General features: G+C 47.2%; 1 protein-coding gene across 9 annotated transcripts in view; it reads right to left on the reverse strand.

Moving 5' to 3' along the window:
* rgs3a (regulator of G protein signaling 3a) overlaps positions 1-26,325 on the reverse strand; it is a 453,555-nt gene that overhangs the window by 24,499 nt on the left and 402,731 nt on the right. The window contains exon 1 of one of the 9 annotated variants that reach the window (XM_059994037.1): positions 697-715. The exons of the other annotated variants lie outside the window; for them this stretch is intronic. The gene's annotated coding sequence lies outside the window, so the exon portion shown is untranslated. Of the gene's footprint in view, positions 1-696; positions 716-26,325 lie in introns of those variants that run through there. 9 annotated transcript variants of the gene reach the window in all.

The raw sequence follows: 26,325 nt of genomic DNA on the forward strand, positions 1-26,325 counted from the left end.
GAAAGCTTTATTACAGCAATGAATCAGAATGAGGTTTATTATCACCGGCATGTGACGTGAAATTTGTTAACTTAGCAGCAGCAGTTCAATGCAATACATAATCTAGCAGAGAGAGAAAATAATAAATAAACTAAAAATAATAACAATAATAAATAAATCAATTACAGTAGATGTAGATGTATATTGAATAGACTAAAAAAAAGTGCAAAAAAAAGAAATACTGAAAACTAAAAAAAAGTGGGGTAGTGTCCAAGGGTTCAATGTCCATTCAGAAATTGGATGGCAGAGGGGAAGAAGCTGTTCCTGAATCGCTGACTGTGTGCCTTCAGGCTCCTGTACCTCCTCCCTGATGGCGGAGGGGAAGAAGCTGTTCCTGAATCGCTGAGTGAGTGCCTTCAGGCTTCTGTACCTCCTACCTGATGGTAACAGTGAGAAAAGGGCATGCCCTGGGTGCTGGAGGTCCTTAATAATGGATGCTGCCCTTCTGAGACACCACTCCCTGAAGATGTCCTAGGTACTTTAGGAAGTATTAAAACAATATTAATCTGCCCTCCCCTTCTCTCTTTTTCTACTGCCCATTTTGGAGTACCTCTTACCCCCTCTCTTCTCCACCCCTCCTATCTTTCCCTTTCTCGTATGCTCCACTCTGGCTTCACCTATCACCTCCTAGCCAGTCCTCCTTCCCCTCATCCCTACCTTTTTATTCTGGCATATTCCCTCTTCCTTTCCAGTCTTGATGAAGGGTCTTGGACTGAAACGTCAACTGTTTATTCCTCTCTATAGATGCTGCCTGACCTGCTGGTTTCCTCCAGCACTTATGTGTTACTCCGGGTCCACTTCTGCCTAGTTTAATGTGTAACTTAGGCAAGTGAAATGGGTCATCTATGCTTCGAAAGGATTAAAACATTTCCAGGAACTGGGCCAGACATTCTTAACGTGATTTATTGCAGTCTGATCTGGTTCCCCTGTTGTAATGGAATCAAAGTGTACGGGACCCATTGATCCTGCAGCAACACCTGAGAGGTTGAAATCCCAGAGGTGAATCAACAGCCCAGACTGTTTCTTGCTTCATGTCCATATGCTGTTCTACTTTCAGTCCCCCATCACCCATGCTCTTCATTTTCTCCCTTTGACCAACACGTAATTGCCATTTCTGGCCGGTTCACCTTTGTTCACACATCATTCTGTGTGTGTTAGTTAACCCCAGCCTAATCATAGGACAATTTACAATGACCAATTAACCTACTACCAAGTACGTCTTTGGACAGTGGGAGGAAATCCATGTGGTCACGGGCAGAATGTACAAATTCCTTACAGAGAGCAGTGGGACTTGATCCCCGTTCACGGGTGCTGTGAAATGTTGTGTTAACCACTACGTTACTGTGTGCCCCAATTAACAGGTGGAGATGCATTTGATAAAGAAGATTAAACTTTGAAAGTAATCTCAAAAGGAATGAAAGTTACTGATTTTCTTTGTTTTTTTTTGAATACTTTATAACATCATCACCAGCTCCGAACAACAGTAAGTAAGTTTAATGAAGGAACTGTCACTGACTCCAATGTCACATAGCCTGGTGATAAACGAGAGGATATAACAGCAGAGATTTTCCCTTTCAGTCATGGAAGGCCAGGTCAATCTGAGATGTGGCCTGTGGTGTGTGATTGAGAGGAACAGGTGATTCGGCTTTCTCATTCTCTCCCGACTGCTGTGGTTTCAGCTTGCGTCACGTTTGAGTTTGATCTAAGTTAAGCTATGGAGGCTGGCGTCTGAAGTTCTATTATTGTTCTATCATACACAAATGAGTCCAGAACCGGTGGTATTGTGGGCAGTCAAGATGTTTGTCTTGGGTTTCAACAGGATTTAGCACACCTGGGAAAGTGGGCAAAGCAATGGCAGGTGGAAATTAATTCATACAAGTGTGAACTGATATATTGTGGGACTCTTCATCTCATGTTCTCGATATTTATTGCTTATTTATTTATTACTATTGTTTCTTCCTTTGAACTTGCACATTGTTGTCTTCTGCGCTCTGGTTGAACGCTCATGTTGGGTGACCTTTTATTGATTCTGTTATGGTTAATATCCTATAAACTTATTGAGTATACCCACAAGAAAATAAATCTCCGGGTTGTTTCAAGTAACATGTATGTACTTTGATAACAAATCTACTTTGAAAATTGGACTTTGAAGTTGAACCAGGCCAGGTCATTCAGAGTGAAAGGCAGGACCCTGGGGAATGTTGTTGGACAGAGATACAAGTTTGCAGTTCCCTGAAAGTGACAACACAGGCAGACAGCGTGGTAAAGATGGTGCTTGCCATGTCTGCCTTTCCGCATATGCACAAACGAAGAACGATAACAGTGTACTAGGATTAAATATCTTTACTGAGCACATTAAACACGGTATACACTGGGTTACTTACAGTGTGGGAGCAATGAGCCGGGCCTGCTAAATCAAAAACATGTGCATATGAAAGCCCACGGCAAAAGAGAGAGCCCTCCACATGTAGGGGGCCCACTCTGTGTGTCTTGCCCTCACATCTCCTTTGAATTCAATTGATTGGTTGCATGTCACATTCTCACAATCAATCTGATACAGTTTAGTCTTTATTAAAGTTAAATTTATTATCCAAACTTGTTACCATCTACTATCTGGAGATTCATTTTTTGTAAGTATTTACAGGAAAGTAAAGAGATTGCGGTGAACTATGTGCCTGTCGGGACACGCCCCTGCTGACTGCTCCTGTGGCTCCTCCCACAGGCCCCTGTATAAAGGAGACCTGCGGCCTGAAGATCGGCCTCAGTCTCCAGGACCTTGTATGATAGACACTCACTCCTGGTTCCTTCTTCCAGTCAATAAAAGCCGATATCTCGCCTACGTCTCAGTGTGAGTTATTGATGGTGCATCAATTTTATTGACTGGAAGTTTTAAAACATGGAACCCGTTTTGCGTCCGGACCGGTTGGATTTGGACCCTCAAGACCCTGACGCAGCTCTCGCTTTTGAACACTGGCTTGCATGCTTCCAATCGTACTTGGCGGAGCTTCGTGCGACTGAACCCGCCGTTATGCACAGAATCCTACTCTCGAGGGTCTCCTCCAAAGTTTACTCCTTTATCCGGGACCTGCCGACCTACGATGGGGCACTGGACGCCCACAAAAGACAGTACCCACGGCCGGTGAACACCGTCTACGCAAGACATCGCTTAGCTACCCGGCAACAGCGGCCTGGCGAATCGTGCGCTGAGTTTCTCCGAGCACTACAGACACTCGTCCGAGCTTGCGACTGCAAGACGCTCACGGCAGAACAGCATGCGGAGCTGCTGGTGCGAGACGCCTTTGTGACGGGACTGAGGTCAGTGTACATGCGCCAGCGGCTGCTGGAGAACTCGGATCTTACCTTAAGCTCGGCGATCGAGACGGCCAACGCTCTAGAAGCTGCGCGGCATAACGCCGACGCTGTCCAGTCGCGCGATTCCCCGCCGGTTTCGTGGACGCCTCAGACCCCGCCACCGCCGGCTCCCGGGAGCGAATTCGCCAACGCCGCCGCCAGTCGCCATTCCACGAGCTCCCCGACCCAGACCACGGCTGTGGCCCGTCAGAAGCTCGTGCTTTGTTATTTCTGTGGCCAAAAGAAACATCCTCGACAACGCTGTCCAGCGCGAGAAGCGACCTGCTCCAGCTGCGGAAAGCGGGGCCACTTCGCCAAGGTCTGTAAGTCTCAACCTCGAGCGGAGTGCAGCGCTGCGGGTGAAACGTGGGGGCCGCCATCTTGCATGCCGGGATGTGGGCGGCCATCTTTGTCGACGTCAGCACGCCCCGCCCCCGATCCTCGGATGCTGACCGGGTACCCCGGATGTGAGCGGCCATCTTTGTCGGCGTCAGCATGCCCCGCCCCCGACCCTCCGATGCTGACCGGGTACCCCGACGGCGATCCAACTCTGGCCACTGTGACTCTCGACCAAAGCGCCCCACACCAGCTTGCAAGATCCATGATGGACATCCAGGTGGAGGGGCATTGGACTGGATGCCTGTTTGACACGGGCAGCACTGGGAGTTTTATTCACCCGGACACAGTGCAACGCTGCGGACTCGCAACGCGGCTGGTCAGTCGGAGGTTCCATTTGGCCTCTGGGTCGCAGTCCGCAGACATCCGGGCGGGTTGTGTAGCGACTTTGGTGGTGCAAGGCACAGTATATCGGGACTTTGAACTGCTGGTCATGCCTAATCTGTGTGCACCTGTGCTATTGGGGCTGGACTTCCAGAGCCATCTCGAAAGTGTGACTATGGTATACGACGGGCCCCTCCCACCACTCACTGTCAAGAATCCTCAGTTTTGTGGGACTTCTTCACATACCCCGCTACTGACCACACACACACACGGACACACACATCCCATCCAGAACCAGGCCAACAGCTGCGCTACCGACACTTGCAGCCTCTCCACTCTCAAGATCCCTCCCCCACCGCTGTTCGCCAACCTGACCCCCGACTGTAAACCTGTGGCAACCAAAAGCAGGAGGTACAGCGCGGGGGACCGGGCCTTCATTCAGTCGGAGGTGCAGCGGCTGCTCAGGGAGGGGATCATTGAGCCGAGCACAAGCCCTTGGAGGGCCCAGGTGGTTGTTGTTCGGACTGGGCAGAAAAATAGGATGGTGGTGGACTATAGTCAAACCATCAATAGGTTTACGCAGCTTGACGCATACCCCCTACCCCGCATCGCGGATATGGTCAACCAGATTGCTCAGTATAAGGTGTACTCGACAATAGATCTGAAATCCGCTTATCACCAGCTCCCCACCTGCCCAGAGGACCGCCCCTACACCGCCTTCGAGGCGGGCGGCCGGCTCTATCACTTCCTGCGCGTCCCTTTCGGTGTCACGAATGGTGTCTCTGTCTTCCAGAGGGAAATGGACCGGATGGTGGACCAGTACCAACTGCAGGCCACATTTCCCTATCTGGATAACATCACCATCTGTGGTCATGACAGGCCAGATCACGACGCCAACCTCCAACGGTTTCTCCAAGTGGCCGCAGCTCTGAACCTTACTTATAACAGGGACAAGTGTGTTTTTGGTACCACCCGCCTTGCTATACTTGGGTATGTCGTGGAAAACGGGGTTATTGGGCCTGATCCCGAACGTATGCGCCCCCTGTTAGAGCTCCCTCTTCCCACCACTCTCAAGGCCCTCAGACGGTGCCTGGGGTTTTTTTCCTATTACGCCCAATGGGTCCCCCATTACGCAGACAAGGCTCGCCCCCTGGTCAAGTCTACCTCGTTTCCCCTCTCTGCTGAGGCCTGCGCGGCCTTCAACTGCATTAAAGCGGACATTGCCAAAGCTACGATGCATGCAGTGGACGAGACCGCTCCCTTCCAAGTGGAGTGTGATGCCTCCGATTTCGCTCTGGCTGCTACCCTTAATCAGGAAGGCAGACCAGTAGCATTCTTTTCTCGCACCCTCCAAGGCTCTGAAATTCGGCACTCCGCGGTGGAGAAAGAAGCCCAGGCCATAGTGGAGGCTGTTAGGCACTGGAGGCACTATCTTGCTGGCAAAAGATTCACTGTGCTGACCGACCAGCGCTCGGTTGCGTTCCTGTTCAGCAACCAACAGCGGGGCAAGATCAAAAATGATAAGATTTTGCGGTGGAGGATAGAACTCTCCACCTACACCTATGATATCCTGTACCGGCCTGGCAGACTCAATGAGCCCCCTGATGCCCTATCCCGGGGAACATGTGCTAGCACACAGCTCGACCAGCTGTACGCCCTTCATGCACAACTTTGCCATCCGGGGGTCACCCGATTTTACCATTTTGTGAAAGCTCGGAACCTGCCGTACTCCCTGGAGGACATCAGGACGATGACCAGGGACTGCCAAATTTGTGCCGAGTGCAAACCGCACTTCTACTGTCCTGACACGGCACAACTTGTCAAGGCCACCCGCCCTTTTGAACGCCTGAGTGTTGACTTTAAGGGCCCCCTTCCCTCCACTGACCGCAATGTCTATTTTCTCAGTGTTATTGACGAGTTCTCACGGTTCCCCTTTGCCATCCCCTGCCCCGACACCACTGCCACGTCCGTCATAAAAGCCCTGCGCCAGCTCTTCACTCTGTTCGGGTATCCCTACTATATCCACAGTGATAGAGGGTCCTCCTTTATGAGTGAGGAGCTGCGCCAGTACTTGCTAGCTAGGGGCATTGCTACCAGTCGGACCACGAGTTATAATCCCCGGGGTAATGGCCAGGTAGAGCGGGAGAATGCCACAGTGTGGAAGGCCACACTTTTAGCCCTCAAGTCCAAAGGGTTGCCGGTCTCTCGATGGCAGGAGGTCCTCCCTGAGGCACTGCACTCTATCCGCTCTCTGTTATGTACGTCCACCAATGCCACCCCTCACGAACGCCTATTCTCTTTTCCCAGGAAGTCTGTCACTGGGACCACCCTACCAGTTTGGCTGACGTCCCCGGGGCCAGTGCTGCTCCGGAAACATGTGAGGAGCAATAAATACTCCCCGCTGGTGGAGAGGGTTCACCTTCTCCATGCGAACCCCCAGTATGCTTACGTGGTCTTACCTGATGGGCGGGAGGACACGGTCTCCATCCGCGACCTGGCACCCGCAGGTGCAGCAGACCACTACCCTGAAGGCTCTCCGGTAACTGTGAACCCTGCACCAGAGGTGACACCGTACTCACCAGGCCCTACACAGACTCCTCACGACACTTGTATACCGGGCGTTTCGTACGCATTTATACCAGGCGCCTCGCACATGCATGAGGGATCACCGGCGCCTAGTGGGCAAGAACACGCGCAACCCCCGTCCCCTGTGCAATCGCCAATGTTGCCGGCACCTATGCGGTCACAGCCGGTGCTACGTAGATCGCAGCGACAGATTCGACCGCCTGATCGGCTTGACTTGTAAGAACCTTCGCTACATGAGGACTTTTTCAAACGAAGGGGGGGTGAATGTGGTGAACTATGTGCCTGTCGGGACACGCCCCTGCTGACTGCTCCTGTGGCTCCTCCCACAGGCCCCTGTATAAAGGAGACCTGCGGCCTGAAGATCGGCCTCAGTCTCCAGGACCTTGTATGATAGACACTCACTCCTGGTTCCTTCTTCCAGTCAATAAAAGCCGATATCTCGCCTACGTCTCAGTGTGAGTTATTGATGGTGCATCAGAGATACAACAGAATTTATGAAAATCTAAACATAACAAAAACTGACAAGCAACCAATGTGCAAAAGAAGACAAATTGTCCAAATAAAAAAATTAACATGAGTTGTAAAGTCCTTGAAAGTGAATCTATTCAAAGTTCAAAGTAAATTTATTATCAAAGTACTCTAAACAAAGTCTGAAAAACAAGCAGTGTGGTTCAACATTGGTAGAGATCACATGTAAGCATTGTGATGTAATGTTTTAGTTGTCCAAGTTACAGTAATTGTGTGCAGATCTGGCTGGTGCGCCTACAGAAAGGATGTGAGTAAACTAGAGAGAGTGCAAAAACGTTTCACAAAGATGTTGTTGGATTTGGAGGGCTGAGTTATCAGGAGAGATGAGATAGGCTGAGCCTGTTTTCACAGAACACAGAACAATACAGCTCAGGAACAGACCCTTCGGCCCAGTGCTGTTCTGAACTAATTAAATCAGCAATCAAATGGCCAACTAAACTAATCCCCTCTGCCTACACAATGTCCATATCCTTCCATTTCCCTCACATTCGTGTCCCTATCTAAAGGCCTCTACTGCCACCCCAGGCCGTGCAGTCCAGGTACTCACTACTCTCTGAGTAAAACTCTTGCCCCTCACACCTGCTTCGAAATTACCTCTTCTCACCTGAAATGCAAGCCCCTGGTATTAAGCATAACAGCCCTCTGCTGTTACGAGACTCTTGAATGGACCTCTTGTGTGAGAAAGTGGATTCTTGACCTCACAATTTACCTCATTATGATCTCCTACCTTACCCTCCACCTGTACTGTACTCTTCTGGTACCTTTTAAACTAGGGGAGGTTGTTGGGTCAAAGGGATGTGACCTTGGCAACTCACAGTGAACCAGGGGGAGATTGTTGGGTCAATCTTGGTAACTCACAATAAACTAAAGGGAGATGGTTGGGCCAAAAGGATGTGACCTTGGTAACTCTTTGAGTCAAAGGAGCAATCACTGACTGAGTGGTAGGCTGTGGCGATAACGGGTTGAGGCGAGGTAAGTTACCTGTGAAGAACAGAAAGAGGAAGTAGATTGAGAGGCCAGTGTTCTGTACTGGGTGTCAGATGTGGGAGGTCCTGGAGACTCCCAGCCTCCCGTACTGCCACATCTACACCAGCTGCATCGAGCCCAGCTCCTTAGGGACCGTGTTAGGGAACTGGAGATGCAGCTCGATGACCTTTGTCTGGTCAGGGAGAGTGAGGAGGTGATAGAGAGGAGCTACAGGCAAGTGGTCACACCAGGGTCTTGGGAGACAGATAAGTGGGTAACAGTCAGGAGACGGAAGGGCAGGAGTCAGATACTAGAGAGCATAGGTGTCAAACTCAAGGCCCACGGGCCGTATCCAGCCCGGCGTACAATTATATCTGGCCTGCGAGATCATTTTAGACAGATCTATTATTTTAATTATTAATGGCCCAGCGATATGAAGCCTATGATTGTAAGTTAATACCAATCATAAAAATAATGCTTGCTCAGCAGTCATAAGAAGCGGAATTTGTGAAGTGAAACACTTTGTAGTTACAGCAGAGACTGAGACACATGAGAACAGGTTGAAAAACTAGAGGCAATGAAAGCTGCGTTCGCACGAGCCCGACTGAACCGGCCCACATGAAGCTGCATTTTGCCCAATCCGGCCCGTGACCTAAAATGAGTTTGACACCCCTGCTAGAGAGTATCCCTGTGGCTGTCCCCCTTAACAGTAAGTACTCCTGTTTAAGTACTGTTGGGGGGGGGAATGGCCTACCTGGGGGAAGCAACAGTGGACACGCCTCTGGCTCAGAAGGGTAGGGAAAGGAAGAGGATGGCAGCAGTGATAGGGGACTCTATAGTTAAGGGGTCAGACAGGTGATTCCATGGATGCAGGAAAGAAACTCGGATGGTAGTTTGCCTCCCAGGTGCCAGGGTCCAGGATGTTTCTGATCGCGTCCACGATATCCTGAAGCGGGAGGGAGAACTGCCAGAGGTCGTGGTACATATTGGTACCAATGACATGGGTAGGAAAAGGGAGGAGGAGGTCCTGAAAGCAGACTACAGGGAGTTAGGAAGGAAGTTGAGAAGCAAGACCTCAAAGGTTGTAATCTCGGGATTACTGCCTGTGCCACATGACAGTGAGTATAGGAATAGAGTGAGGTGGAGGATAAATGTACGATTGAGGGATTGGAGCAGGGTGCAGGGGTTCAGATTTCTGGATCATTGGGACCTCCTTTGGGACAGCCGTGACCTGTACAAAAAGGACGGGTTGCACTTGAATCCCAGGGGGACCAATATCCTGGCAGGCAGGTTTGCAATTGGGGAAAGTTTAAACTAGAATTGCTGGGGGGTGGGAACTGAACTGAAGAGACAATGGAAGGGGCAGTTGGCTCACAAATAGAGAAAGCTTGGAGACAGTGTGAGAGGGAGGATAGGCAGGTGATAGAGAAAGGACGCACTCAGACTGATGGTTTGAAATGTGTCTATTTTAATGCAAGAAGTATCATGAACAAAGCGGATGAGCTTAGAGTGTGGATCAGCACTTGGAGCTATGATGCGGTGGCCATTACAGAGACTTGGATGGCTCAGGAATGGTTACTCCGAGTGCCGGGTTTTAGATGTTTCAGAAAGGACAGGGAGGGAGGCAAAAGAGGTGGGGGCGTGGCACTGTTGATCAGAGATAGTGTCACGGCTGCAGAAAAGGAGGAAGTCATGGAGGGATTGTCTACGGAGTCTCTGTGGGTGTAAGTTAGGAACAGGAAGGGGTCGATAAATCTACTGGGTGTTTTTTATAGACCACCCATTAGTAACAGGGACATCGAGGAGCAGATAGGGAGACAGATTCTGGAATGGTGCAGTAATAACATGGTTGTCATGGTGGGAGATTTTAATTTCCCAAATATTGATTGGCATCTCCCTCGAGCAAGGGGTTTAGATGGAATGGAGTTGGTTAGGTGTGTTCAGGAAGTTTTCAGGACACAATATGTAGATAAGCCTACAAGAGGAGAGGCTGGACTTGATCTGGTGTTGGTAAATGAACCTGGTCAGGTGTCAGATCGCATTTTGGAGATAGTGATTACAATTCTATCTCCTTTACCATAGCATTGGAGAGGGATAGCAACAGACTAGTGGAAAGCGTTTAATTGGAGTAAGGGGAAATATAAAGCTATCAGGCAGGAACTTGGAAGTATAGATTGGGAACAGATGTTCTCAGGGAAACGTATGGTGGAAATGTGGCAAATGTTCAGGGGATATTTGTGTGGGGTTCTGCATAGGTACATTCCAATGAGACAGGGAAAGGATGGTAGGATACAGGAACCGTGGTGTACAAAGGATGTTGTAAATTTAGTCAACAAAAGAAAAGCTTACAAAAGGTTTAGAGAGCTAGGTAATGATAGAGATCTAGAAGATTTTAAGGCTAACAGGAAGGAGCTTAAGAATGAAATTAGGAGAGACAGAAGGGGCCACGAGAAAGCCTTCCTGTTAGCCTTATAATCTTCTAGATCTCTAGGCTTTTTTCCTTGGAGTGATGGAGGATGAGAAGTGACCTGATAGAGGTGTATAAGATGATGAGGGGCATTGATCGTGTGGATAGTCAGAGGCTTTTTCCCAGGGCTGAAATGGCTATCACAAGAGGGCACAGTTTTAAGGTGCTTGGAAGTAGGTACAGAGGAGATGTCAGGGCTAAGTTTTTTATGCAGAGAGAGGAGAGTGTGTGGAAAGGGCTGTCAGTGACGGTGGTGGAGGCGGATATGATAGGGTCTTTTAAGAGACTCCTGGATAGGTACATAGGTACATGGAGCTTAGAAAAATAGAGAGCTATGGGTAACCCTCGTTAATTTCTAAAGTAAGTACATGTTAGTCACAGCATTGTGGACCGAAGGGCCTGCATTGTGATGTTTTTCTATGTTTCTTACTCACAATAAACCAGAGGAAGATTGTTTTGAAGACAGTGGATTCTGGGCCATTTAACATCATACTGCAGAGGACTCACCATTCTATTTTATATATTGTTCATTGTCACCCACTATTTCCTCCATGAATATAATTGTATTGCAAACATTGAACACCCTCATATGTTGGTGTGCACCCTCTTTTTCCCGGACCTATCACAGTACTCGCTCTGACCTCCCACGCGGAAAGGGAGAAAGTCACAAAACTGATGTAAAGATAACATTTTCCTAACCTCTCCTTTAGCATGATCACATTACACAGATCTCAGAGATCTAAAGGTGAATGAGGTACAACTCCTGGGCAAGGATGGTGTTATACTTATGAGACATACCGACAGTCAAAACATTTACCCCAGGGCGGAAAAGTGAAACACCAGGTTTTGAAGGTTTGAAGGGGAAGTTTAGTGGTGATGTGAGAAGCAAGTTCTTTTCACAAAGAGAGTGGGAGATGCCTGGAATGGATTACCGGGTATTGGTGGAAGCTGGCAAATTGCACCATAGTGCTGCCACAAAACAACAAATGTCCTTTTATTTAGAAATACAGTAACAGACCTTCCCCACCCACCGACCCTGCGCTGCCCAACTACACCCTCGTGGCCAATGTGAGGGGAGACCGGAGCACCCAGAGGAAACCCACACGGTCACAGGGAGAATGTACAAACTTACAGACAGCGGTGGGATTCGAACTTGAGTGGCTGGTGTTACACTGACTGCAATACTACTGTGATGCCCGTGAAATTTCATCACACCTGCTAGTGACAATAAACCTGATTCCGACTCTGGTAGAGTTTAAGATGTTTTAGGACAGACAAGCGTATATGAAGGGAATGGAGAGATATGGAGGAGAACATTTAGTATCAACTGGTATCAAGATCAGCACAGCATTGTGGGCCGAAAGGCCTGTCCCGTGTTGTTCTTGTTCTGTGTTTAATTTGCACAACTAACAATAGACGTGCAGTAAACAATATGCAAGTTAAAACTGAAAAGGTGCAGGTTAAGAAAATTGCAACCCAGCAAAAGGATTAATGGAAAATGAAACTGTATTGTGGAAAATAAATGTAGCTCTAACATAGAGCCACACAGAAACTGCTGGAGGAGCTCAGCAGGTCAGGCAGCATCTATGAAAATGAATAAACAGTCGACGTTTCAGTCTGAGAACCTTCATCAGGACTGTGCTCAGTCAAAAAGATTGACTGCTTATTCCCCTGAATAATCAGTCGATGTTTCTGACTGAGCACAGTCCTGATTGAAATGTCGACCGTTAATTCATTTCCATAGATGCTGCCTGACCGGCTGAGTTCTTCCAACAGGTTCTGTGTGTTTCTCTGGATTTCCAGCATCTGCAGAATCTTGTGTTTATGGCTTTGATGTACACTTGGGGAAGGTTTTAAAAGTGCATGTAATACATGCAGACAGATTCTTCACAACTCTAGAGTAGTAATCAAAGAGAAAATTCAGAAAATCTATGGAAAATGGCCCAAGATGATGAGCAGGATGCTCCGGTGTGGGGCTGTGTCTGAATCAGATGTTTGAAATCGTGGTGCATTTCCATTGCATCACTCTGTCTGTAGGCTGAAAGGAAGTTACTCAGCTGCTGCAGGGAGCCTCATGCTTTGGGGGTTCATGTTTCAACAAGACAATTTGCTAACACTTGCTAAGGTGGTGTTATTGAAGCTATTCTGGGGAAATTCACTGATCAAAGGGTACGCCAACTGGCTTTCTCGGTTTGCTGTGAGGTTTTTTGGTGCACAGTTTGCTATTGGCAATTAAAGTATGAAAACTACAAGCTCCAGGACACCAGGTCCAACTTCATACACCACAAAATGTAGGACTCGGCCCATCAAGTCTGCTCTGCCATTCCATCATGGCTGATTTATTATCCCCATTCTCCTGTCTTCCCTCCATATCTGTTGACACCCTTACTAATCAAGAACCTATCAACCTCCAATCACAAACTCTGCATTATCTGGAAATCCAAACAACACACACACAATGCTGCCTCCTTTTCTACCTTCACCCAAGATCCACAAACCCACTTGTCCAGTAGACTTGTTGTTTTAGAGTGCTCCTGCCTCACTGAACTCTGCTTTATCCCCCCTAGTTCCGTCCCTTCCTATCTACATCCGTGACACTTCACACACTCTTGATCTTTTCAATGATTTCAGGTTAACTGGCCCCCATCATCTTGTTTTTACTATGCATGTCCAATCCCTCTATACCCCCATACCCCCACCAGGAAGGCCTCAAAGCTCTCCGTTCCTTTCGGGATGCTAGACCCAACCTATTCTCTCTGTCTCTACCTCTCAAGACAGTTTATCTACTGATGTCTATTACAAACCCACGGGCTCTCACTGCTACCTGGAATATACCCCATCCCACCCTGTTACTTGTCCTCACTTGTAAAAAGGCCACCCCCTTCTCATAATTCCTTCATTTCTGCCGCATCTGCTCTCAGGACGAGGCTTTTCATTCCAGAATGAAGGGGATGTCCTCCTCCTTTTTCAAAGAAAGGGGCTTCCCTTCCTCCACCATCAATGCTCCCCGCAATCGCATCTCTTCCATTTCACGCACATCTGCTCTCATCCCATCCTCCCACCACCCTACCAAGGATAGAGTTCCTCTTTTCCTCACCTACCATCCCCACCAGCCTCCGTGTGCAGCACATAATTCTCTGAAAATTCTGCCACCTCTAATGAGATCCCACCACCAAGCACGTCATTTCCTTCCCTCACTTTCTGCTTTCCTTAGGGATTGCTCCCTACACAACTCTCTTGTCCCTCCTCACTGATATCCCTCCTGGCACTTATCCTTGCAAGTGGAACAAGTGCTACGCCTGCCCCTACACCTCTTGCCTCAATACCATTCAGGGCCCCAAACAGTCCTTCCAGGTGGGGTGAGTCTATTGGGGTGATATACTGTGTCTGGTGCTCCCAATGTGGCTTGCTGTATATCGGTGAGACCCAATGTAGTTTGGGAGTCCACTTCACCAAGCACCTATGATTCGTTCGCTAGAAAAAGCAGGATCTCCCAGTGGCCACCCATTTTAATTCCACGTCCCATTCCCATTCTGATATGTCTATCCATGGCCTCCTCTACTGTCAAAATGAAGCCACACTCAGGTTGGAGGATCAACACCTTATATTCTGTCCGGGTAGCCTCCAACCTGATGGCATGAACATCGATTTTTCTAACTTCCAGCGACGGTGTCCCCCTTCACCATTCCCCATCCCCTTTTCCCTCTCTCACCATATCTCCTTGCCTGCTATTGCCTCCCTCTGATGCTTCTTCCTCCTTTTCTTTATTCCATGGCCTTCTGTGCTCTATCATGGCCCTCCCTTCTCCAGCCCTGTATCTCTTTCACTAATCAACCTCCCAGCTCTTTACTTCACTTCCCCCCTCCCAGTTTCACCTTGTGTTTCTTCCTCTTCTCCCCCCACCTTTTAACTCTACTCTTCATTTTTATTTATCCAGTCCTGGTGAAGGGTCTCAGCCCGAAATGTCGACTGTACTCTCTTCCACAGACGCTCCTGGTCTGTTAAATTCCTCCAGCTATTTGTGTGTGTTGCTTAAATATACCTATTGACTTGTTCTCCACAGCCATCTATGGCAATGTATTCCACAGATTCAACACCATTTAGCTAAAGAAATTCCTCCTTATCTGTTCTAAATGGACGTCCCTCTATTCTGACGCTGCGGCCTCTGGTCCTATACTCCTCCACTGTAGGAGACATCCTCTCCACATCCACTCTATCTAGGCCTTCATTTCGTTATTCAATTGGTTTCAGTGGGATTCCCGCCTCATTCTTTTGAAGAGAATGATTTACCAGGTCTTCAAGATCTTCCCTGGATCAAGGATTAACTGTATTCACCATATACATTTCCACCTATAAGGGACTGGCGACAATGTGTTAGTCAGGGCATGACATGAATCAAAAATCCACCATTCAGTGATTTAAAAGAATTAATTTACGAACTCAGATACGTTATGAAGGGAAACCTAGTTTAGCTGAACACCCCTATAAATATATAGATATTTTATGTTTGATATATTTGGTTAATATATATTATTTATTACTGTATATATTTAGACTTCTGGTAAGATGGTCATGTGCTTAGATATAGTGGCTTTACATGCCTAAAGGTACTGTAATCTTTTTTTAATGTATTTTTTATAGATCCTGTTGGACATCAAGAACTGAAAGTACTGCTGGTCTGCTCCATCAGCGAGTTGCTCATTGCCGGAGAAACTGAAGGAGCTGAACTTGGTGTGGATCGTGCTGCTGTCTGTGCAAAAGACACATTGATGTGTGGAGGTGCTGTGCATTTATTTTATTTGCTTTTCTTGTGATTGTAAGACCCAGTTAGACATTGGTAATGCTGCAAGTGCAATTCATTCAACACACACAAAATGCTGGTGGAACGCAGCAGGCCAGGCAGCATCTAATTCACTGTTTTATTGGTGAACAGCCTTTATTGGAAGGCTTTTGGAATGCTGGCCTTTATAAATCAGAGCATTGAGTACAGAAGTTGGGATGTAATGTTAAAATTGTACAAGGCATTGGAAAGGCCAAATTTGGAATATTGTGTACAGTTCTGGTCACCGAATTATAGGAAAGATATCAATAAATTAGAGAGAGTGCAGAGACGATTTACTAGGATGTTACCTGGGTTTCAGTACTTAAGTTACAGAGAAAGGTTGAACAAGTTAGGTCTTTATTCTTTGGAGCGTAGAAGGCTGAGGGGGGATTTGATCGAGGTACTTAAAATTGTGAGAGGGATAGATAGAGTTGACGTGAATAGGCTGTTTCCATTGAGAGTAGGGGAGATTCAAACGAGAGGACATGATTTGAGAGTTAGGGGGCAGAAGTTTAAGGGAAACATGAGGGGGTATTTCTTTACTCAGAGAGCGATAGCTGTGTGGAATGAGCTTCCTGTAGAAGTAGTAGAGGCCAGTTCAGTTGTGTCATTTAAGGTAAAATTGGATAGGTATATGGACAGGAAAGGAGTGGAGGGTGAGTGCGGGTAGGTGGGACTAGGTGAGATTAAGAGTTCGGCACGGACTAGGAGGGCCGAGATGGCCTGTTTCCGTGCTGTGATTGTTATATGGTTAACAGTGGGGGGACTGCATAGCCTTGGTTACAGTGAGGATTTGGCCTCAAGCTGCGGTGTCGACTGTTTACAGCCGCCCAGGAGAGAAGTGTCGCAAGCAGTGTGCTCCTCCAGAGTGCCAGAAACAGTGTGGTGTGGTGCCCATGCTGGAGTCGGTGCTGCCCTCTAGTGTTTGCTCAGCAGAAGATAAGATGCATCATGTTCATCTGCAGGCTGCTACAACAACAGGGACTTGGACCATATTCTTTCATGACTGTATTTTACTACTGTCTTGTATGTGCTATATATGCCTTGTGCTGTGTGTGATTTGTTGGTGCACTTGACCACAGAATAACACCGTTTCGTCTGACTGTATTCATGGGTATGCTTGAATGACAATTAAACTTGAACTTGTTAAAACCAATGTCAAGGTTACCAAAGGTTTACGCACCGTGATCCAAAGGAAAGGGTAGATCTTAATTGCTGATAATTGTTCCAATGCTAAATGTTCCAATTCTAAATGCATAGTGCAGATGTTGCCCAACATCAGCATGAGTTGAAATGTTTTGTGGGACAAAGAGGGAACAACAGTGTTGAATAAATAATCCACCAGGCAGCACAGAAAACCCTAAGACTATAAGAGATAGGAACAGAATTAGACTATTTGGCCCATCGAGTCTGCTTCACCATTCAATCTTGGCTGATTTAATAATGGCTGGCATGCTAGTGTAATGGTTAATGTAATGCAATTGACCAGGGTTCAATTCCAATCACTGTCTTCCAAAAATGGTAAAGAAATTACCCTTTAAAATCATAACCACAATCTGTTTAGATTATGAGTACAGGATTCAAGAGTTATTTATAATGTTCCTGATGTTTAAGGGAAAGGCAAGAAAGCTAAAAATAACTCATTTCTTCCCTGGAATCTGAATCTAAAGTGCTGCTTTAGAGGAAATGGTATCCAGGATAAACAGAAACATTTCACAGCAATGCATTGGCAGAAAAAAGCAAACACTTTACAAAATTGTGTGTACTTTACAAAATTAATCCATAAATTCTTGCTGAATGTTGCATTCTGAGGTATGTCATTAAAAAAGGGGTTGTGATGTGAAAATGCTTCACAATCCATCACTGAATCAGACACTAGATGTGTCAGCAGCTTCTCCTCATCTTGGCAAAATGAGTCTTTTCCAAATCGCTGTCCAATCAATGTCATTTTTCCCCAACAAGCCTGTAGCATCTGTGGCACTTAAAGTATTGCCTGTTGAACACAGGAAGGGTTGTACCATACGATTAACATATTGAAATATTCAGAGCGCCACAGTAGAACAGCTCGGGGTGTCGGAGTTTGGAGTTCAATCCCAGCGTCCTCTGTAACGTGGTTGTACATCCTTCCAATGTGCATGTGGGTTTCCTCTGGTGCACTGTATTTCTCCGACAGTCCAAAGACATGCTGGTGAGTAGGTTACTGGTCATTGTAAATTGTCCCATGATTAGACTAGAGTTAAATCAGGGGCTGCTGGGTGGCATGGCTCGAAGGGCCAGAAGGGCTACTCCACATTGTACCTCAATAAATAAAGCAGTAAAAAGTACAGGAGTTTCCAAAGTTCTGTTTACTGGCGTAGAGAAAGATCATGACTAAACACCTGACTTAGCTCTATAGATGATCCTTTTATTAATGAGAAAACTTCCTTTGTTACTTTAACGTACTGGCTACTCTTCAGTGTATTATAGAGAGAACTGCTGAGACAAGTGCTTTTACATTTGTAATGCTCAAGACAAGCTCACAAGCTCCACCTGCCTGCCAGTACACGACTGGCAAACATTTTTATTTTCCTAGACTTCCTAATGACATTTTCTATCTGAAAAAGAACAAATATTACCTCTGTAGCCTCAAAGATCGGAGTCAGGTTTTAGAACAGAGATGAGAAGGAATTTCTTTAGCCAGATCGTGGTAGATCTGTGGAATTCATTGCCACGAACGGCGGTGGAGGCCAAGTCATTGGTTATATTTAACACAGAAGTTGATAGATTCTTGATTAATCAGGGCATGAAAGGATACAGGGAGAAGGCAGGAGATTGGGGCTGAGAGGAGAAATGGATCAGAGCAGACTCGATGGGCCAAATGGCCAAATTCTGCTTCCACATTTATGATCTTATGGTCTTCAGGTCACTAACGTATGTCATGAAATGTGTTGCTTTGAGGAAGCAGTACTAATATAAATTACAATAAGAAATTTAAATGTTAAAAGTAGTACAACAAGAGAGCAAAATAGTGACATAGTGTTCATGTGTTCATTGTCTCTTCAGGAACCTGATGGGGTTGAGAGGGATAATAAATCAGCAGAGGAGAAGAAACTGTTCCTGAAATGTTGAGTGCGTCTTCAGGCTCTTGTACCTCCTCCCTGATGGTAGCAATGAGAAGACAAAGGACCTGTGAGGTTGATGGGGGTCCTTACTGTCAGATGAATGATTACGTCATTACAAACACAAGAGATTCTGCTGATGCCTGAAATCCGAAACAACACACACAAAATAATGGAGGAACTCAGAAGGTCAGACAGATCTATGGAGGGGAATGAACAGCTTATGTTTTAAGCCAAGACCCTTCATCTGTGCTGAAAAGTAAGGGGCAGAAGCTGGAACAAAGAACTTCAAAGTTAAAAGTCAATTTATTATCGAAGTACACACATGTCTCTACGTACAACCCTGAGGTACATTTACACACATGTCTCTATGTACAACCCTGAGGTACATTTACACACAGGTCTCTACGTACAACCCTGAGGTACATTTACACAGGTCTCTACGTACAACCCTGAGGTACATTTACACACAGGTCTCTACGTACAACCCTGAGGTACATTTACACACATGTCTCTATGTACAACCCTGAGGTACATTTACACAGGTCTCTACGTACAACCCTGAGGTACATTTACACACAGGTCTCTACGTACAACCCTGAGGTACATTTACACACATGTCTCTATGTACAACCCTGAGGTACATTTACACATGTCTCTATGTACAACCCTGAGGTACATTTACACAGGTCTCTACGTACAACCCTGAGGTACATTTACACACAGGTCTCTACGTACAACCCTGAGGTACATTTACACACATGTCTCTATGTACAACCCTGAGGTACATTTACACACAGGTCTCTATGTACAACCCTGAGGTACATTTACACATGTCTCTATGTACAACCCTGAGGTGCATTTACACACATGTCTCTATGTACAACCCTGAGGTGCATTTTCTCGTGGGCATTCACAGTAAATCCAAGAAACAATAGAATCAATGAAAGACCGCACACAGCAAGACAGACAAGAAACTAAACTAATACAAAAGACAACAAAACTGGGCAAATACAAAATAAAAAATAAGAACTATTATTATTAATAATAATAATAATAATAATAATAATACATAAGCAATAAATATCAAGAACGTGAGATGAAGAATCCTTGAAAGTGAGTCCATAGGTTGTGGGAACAGTTCAGTGATGGGGTGAGTGAAGTTATCCCCTCTGGTTCCCTGATGGTTGAGAGGTAATAACTGTTTCTAAAGCTGGTGGTGTGAGTCCTGAGGCTCTTGTACTTTCTTCCTGATGGTGACAGTGAGAAGGGAGCACGTCCTAGATGTTTGGCATCCTTGACGATGGACACTGCTTTCCTGTGAGGGTGGTCAGTGGGGGAGGGAAGGAGTACAAGCTGGCAGGTGACAGGTGACACCAGATGAGGGGGAAGGTGGGTGGGTGGGGAGAGGGAATGAAGTAAGAAGCTGAGATGTTTTAGGGGGAGGAGGTAAAGGGCTGAAGAAGAAGGAATGTGAGAGGGGACATGGAAGAAAGGGAAGGGGGGGGTTACCAACAGCATGTGATGGGCAGGTGAGGAGAAGAGAAGGGGTAAGAGGGAACCAGAATGGGAAATAGAAAAAGAAAGAAGGGGAGGAGGGAGAAATTAGAGGAATTTGGAGAAACTGATGTTCACATCATCAGATTGGAAGCTACCCAGATGGAATGTGAGATGTTACCACTATTACGCCTGTACATGGCCTATCCGTGGCTCCAACCAAGAAGGATTTCTCGCACGTCGCCGGCGGTTATTTGAAAAGGGAGCTTCCAGAGTGTTTGTCCATTGTATGTGGCCTATCAGCGGCTATAACCAGAGCACCAATTGTGAGTCAGATAGCAGGGAAGGTTCAGGTATAAAAGGGAGACACTGCCTAGTGGAGCGGTCAACAAAGAAGCGGTCATCGACAGAGTGATCTGAGTCAGAGTGGTAGAACTTTGGCTCATTCGGGCTTGGGCGATAATGGGGCAAGGCGAGGTAAGTTACCTGTGAGAAATAGAAACAGAAAGTGAGGCCAGTGTTCTGTGCTGGGTAACAGTCAGGAGAGGGAAGGGCAAGAGTCAGATACCTGAGAGTACCCCTGTGGCTGTCCACCTTAACAATAAGTACGCCTGTTTGAGTACTGTTGGGGGGGGGGGGAATGATCTACTTGGGGGAAGCAACGGTGGACACGCCTCTGTGAGGCCAGTGTTCTGCGCTGGGTGTCAGATGTGGGAAGTCCAGGAGACTCCCAGCCTCCCGGACGGCCACGTCTGAACCTGGTGTGTTGAGCAGCAGCTCCTTCGGGACCGTGTTAGGGAACTGGAGATGCAGCTCGATGACCTTTGTCTGGTCAGGGAGAGTGAGGAGGTGATAGAGAGGAGTTACAGGCAGGTAGTCACACTGGGGTCTTGGGAGACAGGTAAGTGGGTAACAGTCAGGAGAAGAAAGGGCAAGAGTCAGATACTAGAGAGTATCCCAGTGACTGTCCCTCTTAACAGTAAGTACTCCTGTTTGAGTACTGTTGGGGAACAGCCTAACTGGAAGAAGCAACAATGGCTGCGCCTCTGGCACAGAGTCTGGCCCTGTGGCTCAGAAGGTTAGGGAAAGGAAGAAAATGGCAGCAGTGATAGGGGACTCTATAGTTAGGGGGTCAGACAGGTGATTCTGTGGACGCAGGGAAGAAACACAGATGGTAGTTTGCCTCCCAGTTGCTAGGGTCCGGGATGTTTCTGATCACAACCACGATATCCTGAAGTGGGAAAGTGAACAGCCAGAGGTCGTGGTACATATCTGTACCAACGACATAGGCAGGAAAAGGGAGGAGGTCCTGCAAACAGACTACACGGAGTTAGGATGGAACTTGAGAAGCAGGACCTTAAAAGTAGTACTCTCATGATTACTTCTATGTGACAGTGAGTATAGGAATAGAGTGAGGTGGAGGATAAATGTGTGGCGAGGGATTGGAGCAGGGATTCAGATTTCTGGATCATTGGGACCTCCTTTGGCGGAGGCACGGCCTGTACAAAAAGGACAGATTGCACTTGAATCCCAGGGGGACCAATATCCTGGTGGGGAGGTTTGCTAAGACTACTGTGGAGAGTTTAAATCTAGAATTGCTGGGAGGTGGGAACCGAACTGAAGAGATGGAGGAAGAGGTGGTTGGCTCACAAATAGAGAAAGCTTGGAGACAGTGCGAGAGGGAGGATAGGCAGGTGATAGAGAAGGGATATGCTCAGACCGATGTTTTGAGATGTATCTATTTTAACAGAAGAAGCATTGTAAACAAAGTGGATGAGCTTAGAGCGTGGATCAGTACTTGGAGATATGATGTTGTGGCCATTACTGAGATGTGGATGGCTCAGGGACAGGAATGGTTACTTCAAATGCCGGTTATTAGATGTTTCAGAAAGGACAGGGAGGGAGACAAAAGAGGTGGGGGCGTGGCACTGTTGATCAGAGATAGTGTCACGGCTGCAGAAAAGGAGGAAGTCATGGAGGGATTGTCTACGGAGTCTCTGTGGGTGTAAGTTAGGAACAGGAAGGGGTCAATAACTCTACTGGGTGTTTTTTATAGACCACCCAATAGTAGCAGGGACATCGAGGAGCAGATAGGGAGACAGATTCTGGAAAGGTGTAATAATAACAGGGTTGTCATGGTGGGAGATTTTTATTTCCAAAATATTGATTGGCATCTCCCTAAAGCATGAGGTTTAGAAGGGGTGGAGTTGGTTAGGTGTATTCAGGAAGGTTTCTTGACACAATTTGTAGATAAGCCTACAAGAGGAGAGGCTGTACAATCTGGTATTGGGAATTGAACCTGGTCAGGTGTCAGACCTCTCAGTGGGAGAGCATTTTGAAGATAGTGATCACAATTCTATCTCCTTTACCATAGCATTGGAGAGGGATAGGAACGGACAAGTTAGGAAAGAGTTTAATTGGAGGGGAAATATGAAGCCATCAGGCAGGAAGTTGGAAGCATAAATTGGGAACAGATGTTCTCAGGGAAATGTACGGCAGAAATGTGGCAAATGTTCAGGGGATATTTGCGTGGCGTTCTGCATAGGTACGTTCCAATGAGACAAGGAAAGGATGGTAGGGTACAGGAACCGTGGTGCTCAAAGGCTTTTGAAAATCTAGTCAAGAAGAAAAGAAAATCTTACAAAGATTCAAAAAGCTAAATAATGATAGAGATCAAGAAGATTATATGGCTAGCAGGAAGGAGCTTAAGAATAAACTTAGGAGAACCAGGAGGGGCCATGAGGAAGCCTTAGTGAGTAGCATTAAGGAGAACCCCAAAGTATTCTACAAGTATGTGAAGAGCAAGATGATAAGATGTGAAAGAATAGGACCAATCAAGTGTGACAGTGGAAAAGTGTGTATGGAACTAGAGGAGATAACAGAGGTACTTAATGAATATTTTGCTTCAGTATTCACTACGGAAAAGGATCTTGGCAATTGTAGTGATGACTTACTGCAGATTGAAAAGCTTGAGCATGTAGATATTGAGAAAGAGGTTGTGCTGGAGCTTTTGGAAAGCATCAAGTTGGATAAATCTCCGGGACCGGATGAGATGAGGGAGGTGAGGGAGGAGATTGCTGAGCCTCTGGCAATGATCTTTGCATTATCAATTGGGATGGGGGAGATTCCGGAGGATTGAAGGGTTGCAGATGTTTTTGTCTTATTCAAGAAAGGGAGTAGAGATAGCCCAGGAAATTATAGACCAGTGAGTCTTACTTCAGTGGTTAGTAAGTTGATGGAAAAGATCCCGAGAGGCAGGATTTATGAACATTTGGAGAGGCATAATATGATTAGGAATATTCAGCATGGGTTTGTCAAGGGCAGGTTGTGCATTACAAGCCTGATTGAATTTTTTGAGGATGTGACTAAACACATTGATGAAGGAAGAGCAGTAGATGTAGTGTATATGGATTTCAGCATGGCATTTGATAAGAAGTGGCAGATGGAGTTCAACCCAGGTAAGTGTGAGGTTGTTCATTTTGTTAGGTCAAATATGATGACAGAACATAGTATTAATGGTAAGACTCTTGGCAGTGTGGAGGATCAGAGGGATCTTGGGGTCTGAGTCCGAGTCCATAGGATACTCAAAGCTGCTGTTCAGGTTGACTCTGTGGTTAAGAAGGCATACGGTGTATTGGCCTTCATCAACCGTGGGATTGAGTTTAAGAGCCGAGAGGTAATGTTGCAGCTATATAGAACCCTGGTTCCACCACACTTGGAGTACTGTGCTCAGTTCAGATCACCTCACAACAGGAAGGATGTGGAAGCCATAGAAAGGGCACAGAGGAGATTTACAAGGATGTTGCCTGGATTATGAAGCATTCCTTGAGAACAGGTTGAGTGAACTCAGCCTTTTCCCCTTGGAGTGGTGGAGCATGAGAGGTGACCTGATAGAGGTGTATAAGATGATGAGAGGCATTGATTGTGTGGATAGTCAGAGGCATTTTCCCATGGCTGAAATGGCTAACATGAGAGGGCATAATTTTAAGGTGCTTGGAAGTAGGTACAGAGGAGATGTCAGGGGTAAGTTTTTTATGCAGAGTGTGGTGAGTGCGTGGAATGGGCTGCCAGCGATGGTGGTGGAGGCAGAACTGATGGGGTCTTTTAAGAAACCCTTGGACAGGTACGCAGAGCTTAGAAAGATAGAGGGTCATTTCTATTTCTAGGTAATTTCTAAAGTCGGTAAGTACTCTTCCGGCATAGCATTTTGGGCCGAAGGCCCTGTGTTGTGCTGTAGTTTTTCTATGTTTTTAAGTTTGAACTCTGATTCTGTGGAATGGGCTGAATTAGGTGGTAAACTGTTTAAATCCCTGAGATTTCTGGCAATATTTGGTTGGAAATCCCTCCACTTAGCCAGAAATCATTTTCTTGCAGTCAGCCACGAAAGAAAGAAATACAATTGAATTCACAAACAAAAAATCCCTACACCACAAAGACAGTCATACAGCCAATGTGTGAAAGAGAGAGAACTAAGCAAAACAACAGACAATGAAGAGAACATGAACTGCAGAGTGTCCAGCAGTAATTCCACTGCCTCGGAACCAGGTCAGTGTTGTAGCCGGTCCAGGAGCCCGATGACTACAGGCAGCAGCCACGGAACCAGGTCAGTGTAGTAGCCGGTCCAGGAGCCCGATGACTACAGGCAGCAGCCACGGAACCAGGTCAGTGTTGTAGCCGGTCCAGGAGCCCGATGACTACAGGCAGCAGCCATGGAACCAGGTCAGTGTAGTAGCCGGTCCAGGAGTCCGATGACTACAGACAGCAGCCACGGAACCAGGTCAGTGTTGTAGCCGGTCCAGGATCCCGATGGCTACAGGCAGCAGCCACGGAACCAGGTCAGTGTTGTAGCCGGTCCAGGAGTCCGACAACTACAGGCAGCAGCCACGGAACCAGGTCAGTGTTGTAGCCGGTCCAGGATCCCGACGGCTACAGGCAGCAACCACGGAACCAGGTCAGTGTTGTAGCCGGTCCAGGATCCCGATGGCTACAGGCAGCAGCCACGGAACCAGGTCAGTGTTGTAGCCGGTCCAGGAGCCCGATGACTACAGGCAGCAGCCACGGAACCAGGTCAGTGTTGTAGCCGGTCCAGGAGTCCGATGGCTACAGGCAGCAGCCACGGAACCAGGTCAGTGTTGTAGCCGGTCCAGGAGTCCGATGACTACAGGCAGCAGCCACGGAACCAGGTCAGTGTTGTAGCCGGTCCAGGAGTCCGATGACTACAGGCAGCAGCCACGGAACCAGGTCAGTGTTGTAGCCGGTCCAGGAGTCCGATGACTACAGGCAGCAGCCACGGAACCAGGTCAGTGTTGTAGCCGGTCCAGGAGTCCGATGACTACAGGCAGCAGCCACGGTCTCAGGTCAGTGTTGTAGCCGGTCCAGGAGTCCGACAACTACAGACAGCAGCCACGGAACCAGGTCAGTGTTGTAGCCGGTCCAGGAGTCCGATGACTACAGGCAGCAGCCACGGAACCAGGTCAGTGTTGTAGCCGGTCCAGGAGTCCGATGGCTACAGGCAGCAGCCACGGAACCAGGTCAGTGTTGTAGCCGGTCCAGGAGTCCGATGGCTACAGGCAGCAGCCACGGAACCAGGTCAGTGTTGTAGCCGGTCCAGGAGTCCGATGACTACAGGCAGCAGCCACGGAACCAGGTCAGTGTTGTAGCCGGTCCAGGAGTCCGATGACTACAGGCAGCAGCCACGGAACCAGGTCAGTGTTGTAGCCGGTCCAGGAGTCCGATGACTACAGGCAGCAGCCACGGAACCAGGTCAGTGTTGTAGCCGGTCCAGGAGTCCGATGACTACAGGCAGCAGCCACGGTCTCAGGTCAGTGTTGTAGCCGGTCCAGGAGTCCGATGACTACAGACAGCAGCCACGGAACCAGGTCAGTGTTGTAGCCAGTGAAGTCTCACTAGCAGTGAGTCTCACCGTCTCTCTAACTACCCAGTAATAGAAATGAACTGAGCAATGACCGTACTGGGACAGCATTATTCAGATCTCTCAATCTCTCTCTAAAAATCTGTAACTTTAAATACATTTTGTTTGTATTCTCTGAAATGGTAGAGAAGGAGTGTGAATAACAATTCCACAATCTGTGAACTCACTTTCAAGGACAATAAATGCCTGCAAGAAAATTAATCTCAGGGTTATAAATGGTGGCATATGCAGTATTGTGCAAAGACTTAGGCACATGTATATTGCGAGGCTGCTCTAGATTTTTGCACAGTACTGTAGTAATTTTATGTTTTGCACCATT

The sequence above is a fragment of the Hypanus sabinus genome, chromosome 18 (assembly GCF_030144855.1).
Source record: "Hypanus sabinus isolate sHypSab1 chromosome 18, sHypSab1.hap1, whole genome shotgun sequence".
NCBI lineage: Eukaryota > Metazoa > Chordata > Chondrichthyes > Myliobatiformes > Dasyatidae > Hypanus > Hypanus sabinus.